Genomic DNA, 7,940 nt, shown 5'->3' with positions numbered 1-7,940 from the left:
ACCTGTCACGGACGGGAGTGGTCTGGATCGCGGAGGTGATGAACGTGCTCAGGAAACACAAGCGAATGATGCGGGATATCCATCCATGCACGTTTCTCTGTCTCCGCCCGCCCGCACACCACACCCCCCACGTGCATACCCACACACACACACTGCGTCCTCCTTGGCGCCTGGCTGCGTCTCTCTGTCTCTGCCCGCACCACCTGCAGGCACACACCACACACACACCCACACACCCACACACCCCCCCACCCCCACACGGCGTGCACACACGCATCCCCCCTCCCCACACAGCCCATAAACACCCCGCCCCCCACACGCACACCCCCGCCCCCCACACCACACACACACACACACACACACACACACACACACACACACACACACACACACTGCGTTGTCCTTTGCCTGGCTGTGTCTCTCGGCCTCTGTCTCTGCCCCCGCACCCACCCATGCCGCCCACACCACACACACACCCCCCCCCCCCCCCCCCCACACACACACACACGCAGGGCCCTTCACACCACACCCACCCACACACACACACAGAGCGTTGTCCTTTGCCTGGCTGTGACGCTCTGCCTCTCTGCCCACACACCACATGCATTCCCCCCCGCCCCCCCCCACCCACCCACCCACACGCACGGCCCTACACATCGGCCACACACCACCCACCCCCACCACCCCCTCCCCGCCCCCCCAACACACACACTGCGTTGTCCTTTGCCTGGCTGTGTCTCTCGGCCTCTGTCTCTGCCCCCGCACCCACAGGCGGACGCCACACGCACACACCCATGCTGCCCACACGGCCCCCCGTGGCAGCTATACACAACACACTCACACCACACACCTCCCCCCTCCCCCCATACACACACACACACCCCCCCACACCCACACACCCCCCACCCCCACACGGCGTGCACACACACGCATCCCCCCCCCCCCACACACACACAGCCCATGAACACCCCGCCCCCCACACGCACACCCTCTCCCCCACCACACCCACGCAGGGCCCTACACACCACACACACACACACAGACTGCGTTGTCCTTTGCCTGGCTGTGACGCTCTGCCTCTGCCCACACACCACATGCATGCCCACACGCACGCGCGCGCGCGCACACACACACACACTCTCACACCCCGCCCCGCCACCCCACACCACACACACCTCCCCCGCCCCGCCCCCCGCCCCCCCACACACACTTTGTTGTCCTTTGCCTGGCTGTGTCTCTCGGCCTCTGTCTCTGCCCCTGCACCCACAGGTGCACGCCACACACACACACCCATGCCGCCCACACCACACACACACACCCCGCCCACACGCAGGGCCCTTCACACCACACCCACACACCCACACACACACACACAGCGTTGTCCTTTGCCTGGCTGTCTCTCTCGGCCTCTGTCTCTGCCGCCCCGCACCCACAGGCGCACCCCACACGCACACACCCATGCGGCCCACACGCGCCCCCGTGGCACCTATACACAACAAACCCACACCACACACCAACCCCCCCCCACCCCAAAACACTCACACGGCCACACACACCACCCACGCACTACCACCTGAGCATGCCACAACGCCACACACTGCCTCGCCCCCCCCCCCCCAACACACAGACACCCGGCCCACACCACACACATACGCACGCCCACGCGCGCGCACACACACACACACACACACACACAGCGTTGTCCTATGCCTGGATGTGACGCTCTGCCTCTGCCCACACACCACATGCATGCCCACACGCACGCGCGCGCGCACACACACACACACACTCTCACACCCCGCCCCGCCACCCCCACACCACACACACCTCCCCCCCACCTGGCCACACACACACACACCTCCCCCCCCCCCCCGGCCCCGCCCCGCCCCCCCCCCCCCCCCACACACACACACTTTGTTGTCCTTTGCCTGGCTGTGTCTCTTGGCCTCTGTCTCTGACCCCGCCCCCCCAGACCCGCATCCACAGGCGCACGCCACACGCACACACCCATGCCGCCCACACCACACACACAGCCCGCCCACACACACGCAGGGCCCTTCACACCGGCCACACACCACCCACCCCCACCACCCCCTCCCCGCCCCCCCAACACACACACTGCGTTGTCCTTTGCCTGGCTGTGTCTCTCGGCCTCTGTCTCTGCCCCCGCACCCACAGGCGGACGCCACACGCACACACCCATGCCGCCCACACGGCCCCCCGTGGCAGCTATACACAACACACTCACACCACACACCTACCCCCCCCCCCCCATACACACACACACACACACACACACACACACACACAGGGCCGCACACTCTCCACCCACGGAACACCACCTGGGCATGTCACAGACACGCCACACATGCCTCACCCCCCCCCACCCCGCCCCACTCTGTGTGTTCCTGTCCCCTCTTTTTCTCCTTCCTTCCTCTGTCGTCGTCCCTCTGCCTCTCGCTCCCCTCCCTCCACCTTCACAGGACAGAGTGCCTTTAAGATGAGTCTGCCTGTTGTAAATACACCCTGGACATGATGATTGCTACAGTCTGACCCGTCGCGCCTGTAACCTGGGGTGGCGGGGGGTTGTCAAACGTCCTTGGTACGCTAGGGATAGCTTTCTCTGTGGAAGGTGGAAGCCTCCCTTCCGTCCCTCACTGAAGCCAGGCAAACCGACCACAACTCAAAGCAATGGTGTTTGCCACGTGGGGCATACCTTCCATGGTCTTTACTGATGGACACGCTTCACCCAAAGCTCTTGCAAAGTTCTTCAGAACTGTCAGTCTTCCAGTCACCCGCCACCATCAGGCGAGGTGTAGAGAACCGATGGAAAAACTGGAGGAATGACTTCCTCCATGGGGTTGGATGAACTGAGGAACAGGAGGCTGAAGTGGATGCCTGACTTCTTGAGGAAAAGAGGATGGGGGGGGGGGGGGGGGCTGGGGCGGGGGGAGGAAGGGCAGGACGGTCCACTTAGGAGGGCTGGTTGCACATGGACACATAAACTGTACATCCAAAGAATCCACAAGCACCTACTATATACTATGCCAGCACGGGAAAGTAGACGTATGATGTTGCATGAACCTCTCCAAGGGAAAAGACTGAACACCTGAAACGAACACGACTTTGGAAACCCACCCTGGGCTTCATTTCTGCCGTGAGGGTGCTGTCGTGTGCATATCTGAGGGGATGGATATGTCTCCCGGCCATCTTCATTCCAGCTTGTGCTTCATCCAGCCCAGCGCTCCTCATGATGTGTACTCAGCGTGTACATTCAGTAAGCAGGGTGACGATAGACAGCCTTGATGGACTCCTTTCCCTTATTTGGAACCAGCCTGTTGGGTTCTACGTCTAGTTTTCACTGTTGCTTCCTGACCTGCAGAAATACAGAGTCCTCTTTTTTTTTTTTTTTTTTAATTCCCTAACCTGAGTGAAAAGCGAGAGAGACAGAGAGAAGACAGATGGAGGGACGGGCGGGCGGACAGGCAGGCAGGCAGGCAGGCAGGCAGGCAGGAAAAAGAAAGAAAGAAAGAAAGAAAGAAAGAGAGAAAGAAAGAAAGAAAATAATGAAAGGACCTACCGTTCCACCTGTTGCTTTCCAGATACAAAGGGAAAAACAAAGGACCGAAAAGGACACGAGGTTTAAAATGGGAATTTGGAAAGATGGACATCCCCTTGGTCGCTTCATACAGCACCCCTCTCAGCAGAAGGGAATCGTCTCTCTTTTTCTCTCGACCTGGTCCTTCCAGACTTCAGAAACTCTCCGTGGAGGATTCTTATCTCCTTGGCCAGAGTGATTGCCACACGTTCCTTAGGGGCCCAGAGGATGTTTCCGTGAAACGGGGGTACACACTTCCGGATAGGAGAGTCGTGTCCTATATATATGTGTGTGTGTGTGTGTGTGTGTGTGTGTGTGTGTGTGTGTGTGTGTGTGTGTGTGTGCTTTGCGTGTGGTTCTTCACCCGAGAGGGGGACTGGAGCCTGAAGTGTTCCGAGCTGCCTCCGTTATCAAACAACCCTCTCTCGGGGGGGAGGGACCAACGTCCCATGTTCTCTTGCCCTTCTGACGGAGAACTCAAAAGGCCCTGTGCCTGAAGCCCTGCGGATGGAAGCTAGAGGACTTGGTGAATGTTTCTGACGGAGCTTCCCTGGTGGCTCACACGGTCAAGAGTCTGCCTGCGATGCAGGAGACCCGGGTTCCATCCCCGGGCCAGGAAGGCCTCCTGGAGAAGGACATGGCAACCCGCTCCAGGGCCCGACCCTGACGTCTAAAAATCAGCCTCCTAGACTGCCTCTCCCTCTGCCGACTGGTTTCTCGAATCCGCTCCAGGGATGAACCTGTGTGTTTCCTTGGTTTCCCTACAAGTGCCTCTGAGGGAAAAAAACACACACACACACACACAAAACCTGATGGCTTGCACCCCAGGCCTGCTTTCCCGCACCCGTCCATCGACATCACGGCCTCCTGAGAGGAGATACGATCACTGTTTCCCTGAACGGAGGATCTGTGCTCAGAAACTCTTGCCATGACACGGAGGCCCCTACGAACTAACCTATTTCGTCCCTCCCTCCTCCTTCCCTCCTTCCTTCCTTCCTTCCTTCTGGATTTTTTTTTTTTTTTTTTCCTTTCTTTTTCTCTCACGTCCATGCACACGCACACGCACACGCGCCGTCTCTCATGTACACGCGTACATGCACGCACTCACACACACAGTCACCAGCTCAGCTTTTCATGGGTTCCAGGCAAGTGTCAAGAGGAGGGAAAACTGGTGGGGTCCGGAGTAGGCCGCCGTCCCCACCCCACCCCACCCCACCCCACCCCACCCCACCCCACTGCACGTGAACCTCCGTGCCCTGTGGAGTGTTTTGGAGTCAAGTGACTTAAGAGCCGGCCAGCGCCAGAGGAACGCTCTGCCCCTCCCTCCTTTTCTGTCCCTCTGAAGGCAGGCAGGGAGGAAAACCTCCTCCCACGGAGGGGAAGATGTCAAGGGACGGTGGCTGTTTCCACGCACGTCCGTGATCCTCACACGCGTGAGCGGGGTTTCCTGGGTTACCAAAAGGAGGAGACTCCTTTGGCCTGACACGAGGCGAATCTGTCCCTCGGCCTCCCTCCCCACCCCCCAGCCCCCTTCCTCCGCGCGGTGCCGAAGGGGCCGTCTCAAGGTGGAGACATGGAATGGCTGGGTGGGGCGGATCACCATTCAATAGAGAGAAGCTCGAGGCGAAGTCAGAGGCTCTGACTTGACTGGAAAGCTTTCTGCATTTGAATGAAGCTATCCGGCGAGGCCCTGCAGGGGGAGGGTGGGGGAAGGTGGGGGTGGGGCCCACAGACAATAGCCCCTGCCTGCAGGGCCTGCTGGCCTGCCGGCCTGCCGGCCTGCCGGCCTGCCGGGCTGAGGGGGCCCTTTGGCGGCGGCGGCGGCGGCGGCGGCGGCGGCGGCGGCGGCGGCGGGGCCACGACCCCGACTCCTGCAACTCGATCCCTTCAAGGAAACTTCTGGGGTGACTCCTGTCCAGGGAATACATCCAGATGGGCCTGTTTCTGAAAAACGCCCGAGTCACAGTTGTGACAGGTTCTCTGGATCTCTTGACACATGGATTGACCTGCACCCTCCCATCCTGTCAGACCCTTTGGACACGCTTGAAGAGGTCTTTGGCCTCGGCCAGAAAACAAGCCGAGATAAACAAATACGTTTTTTGTCTGTGTTTTTGAACAGGGCGGAAAATGATGCGTGGCCGTGGATTGGAGAGAAACCTACGCCTCTCACACGCCTGAAGGCAGGAAGTTCTCAGGGGGACGGAACCTGCCTTCACTTCTCAGGGGGACTGGGACGGTCCCCTCGCCTCGCGCGCCGCCCCCCCCCGCCCCCCCCCCCCCCGACCCCGACCCTTAGCCCAGCCCCCCCACTCCCGTCTCCCTAACCTCACACTCCCCCACCCCACCCCCATCCCGGCCACCGAGGGGGGCCCGGGGAGGGATGGCTGTCTCAGCCCCGGTTCTGAGATGTCACTTGTGAAACCGCTCTAGGCCGAGATGCCAGATGGCCGCCCTGCCGCTTGGTGTCCGTCTCCATCACCCATGCCCGAAAGGCACGTGAGATCACGGACAGCACATCAGATCAGATCAGATCAGATCAGTCGCTCAGTCGTGTCCGACTCTTGGTGACCCCATGAAGCGCGGCACGCCAGGCCTCCCTGTCCATCACCAACTCCCGGAGTTCACTGAGACTCACGTCCATGGAGTCAGTGATGCCATCCAGCCATCTCCTCCTCTGTCGTCCCCTTCTCCTCCTGCCCCCAATCCCTCCCAGCATCAGAGTCTTTTCCAATGAGTCAACTCTTCGCATGAGGTGGCCAAAGGACTGGAGTTTCAGCTTTCGCATCAGTCCTTCCGAAGAAATCCCTGGGTTGGTCGCCTTCAGAATGGACTGGTTGGATCTCCTTGCGGTCCAAGGGACCCTCAGGAGTCTTCTCCAACACCACCATTCTCTCAAAAGCATCCATTCTTTCGGCGCTCAGCCTTCTTCGCGGTCCAACGCTCACATCCATACATGACCACAGGAAAAACCGTAGCCTTGACTGGACGAACCTTTGTTGGCAAAGGAATGTCTCTGCTTTGGAATATGCTATCTAGGTGGGTCATCACTTTCCTTCCAAGGAGTAAGCGTCTTTTAAGTTCATGGCTGCAGTCACCATCTGCAGTGATTTTGGAGCCCAGAAAAATAAAGTCTGACACCGTGTCCACTGGTTCCCCATCTATTTCCCATGAAGTGATGGGACCGGATGCCGTGATCTTCGTTTTCTGAATGTGGAGCTTTAAGCCCACTTTTTCACTCTCCTCTTTCACTGTCATCAAGAGGCTCTTGAGTTCCTCTTCACTTTCTGCCATGAGGGTGGTGTCATCTGCACATCCGAGGTGATTGATAGTTCTCCCGGCAATCTTGGTTCCAGCGTGTGTGTCTTCCAGTCCAGCGTTTCTCATGATGTTCTCTGCGTATAAGTTAAATACACAGGGTGACGATAGACAGCCTTGACGAGCTCCTTCTCCTATTTGGAACCAGTCTGTGGTTCCATGTCCAGTTCGAACTGTTGCTTCCTGACCTGCGTACAGATTTCTCAAGAGGCGGGTCAGGTGGTCTGGTATTCCCATCTCTTCCAGAATTTTCCACAGTTTACTGTGATCCACACCGTCAAAGGCTTTGGCATAGTCAAGAAAGCAGAAATAGATGCTTTTCTGGAACTCTCTTGCTTTTTCCATGATCCAGCGGAGGTTGGCAATCGGATCTCTGGTTCCTCTGCCTTTTCGAAAACCAGCTTGCACATCAGGAAGTTCACGGTGCACATATTGCTGAAGCCTGGCTTGGAGAATTTTGAGCATGACTCTACTAGCGTGTGAGATGAGTGCAAGTGTGCGGTCGTGTGAGCATTCTTTGGCATTGCCTTTCTTTGGGATCGGAATGAAAACGGACCTTTTCCAGTCCTGTGGCCACTGCTGAGTTTTCCAAATGTGCTGGCATATTGAGTGCAGCACTTTCACCGCATCATCTTTCAGGATTTGGAAGAGCTCCACTGGCATTCCATCACCTCCACTAGCTTTGTTCGTAGTGATGCTTTCTAAGGCCCACTTGACTTCACATTCCAGGATGTCTGGCTCTAGGTCAGGGATCACACCATCGTGATTATCTGGGTCGTGAAGATCGTTTTTGTAAGGGTCTTCTGTGTATTCTTGCCATCTCTTCTGAATATCTTCTGCTTCTGTTGGGTCCATACCATTTCTGTCCTGTATCGAGCCCATCTTTGCATGAAATGTTCCTTTGGTATCTCTGAGTTTCTGGAAGAGATCCCTAGTCTATCCCATTCTGTGCTTTTCCTCTATGTCTTTGCATTGATCGCTGAAGAAGGCTTTCTTATCTCTTCTTGCTATTCTTTGGAACTCTGCA

The 7,940-nt window shown here is 57.9% G+C and overlaps 1 long non-coding RNA gene across 2 annotated transcripts in view; it reads left to right on the top strand.

The window, feature by feature from the left end:
* Positions 1-6,740, top strand: part of LOC147377175 (uncharacterized) — a 24,064-nt gene extending 17,324 nt beyond the window's left edge. The window contains exons 2-3 of one of the 2 annotated variants that reach the window (XR_015136092.1): positions 5,718-5,778; positions 6,029-6,740. This is a non-coding gene — a long non-coding RNA (uncharacterized LOC147377175). Of the gene's footprint in view, positions 1-5,681; positions 5,779-6,028 lie in introns of those variants that run through there. The other variant, XR_015136091.1, reaches the window with a different exon arrangement.
* The last annotated feature ends 1,200 nt before the right edge of the window (positions 6,741-7,940 follow it).

Source organism: Bos grunniens, chromosome 2 (genome assembly GCF_055505025.1).
Source record: "Bos grunniens cultivar Pamir isolate PY7600 chromosome 2, Bosgru_T2T1.0, whole genome shotgun sequence".
NCBI lineage: Eukaryota > Metazoa > Chordata > Mammalia > Artiodactyla > Bovidae > Bos > Bos grunniens.
The sequence above is the reverse complement of the archived record's forward strand: the minus strand, read 5'-3'. Positions and strand labels throughout refer to the sequence as shown.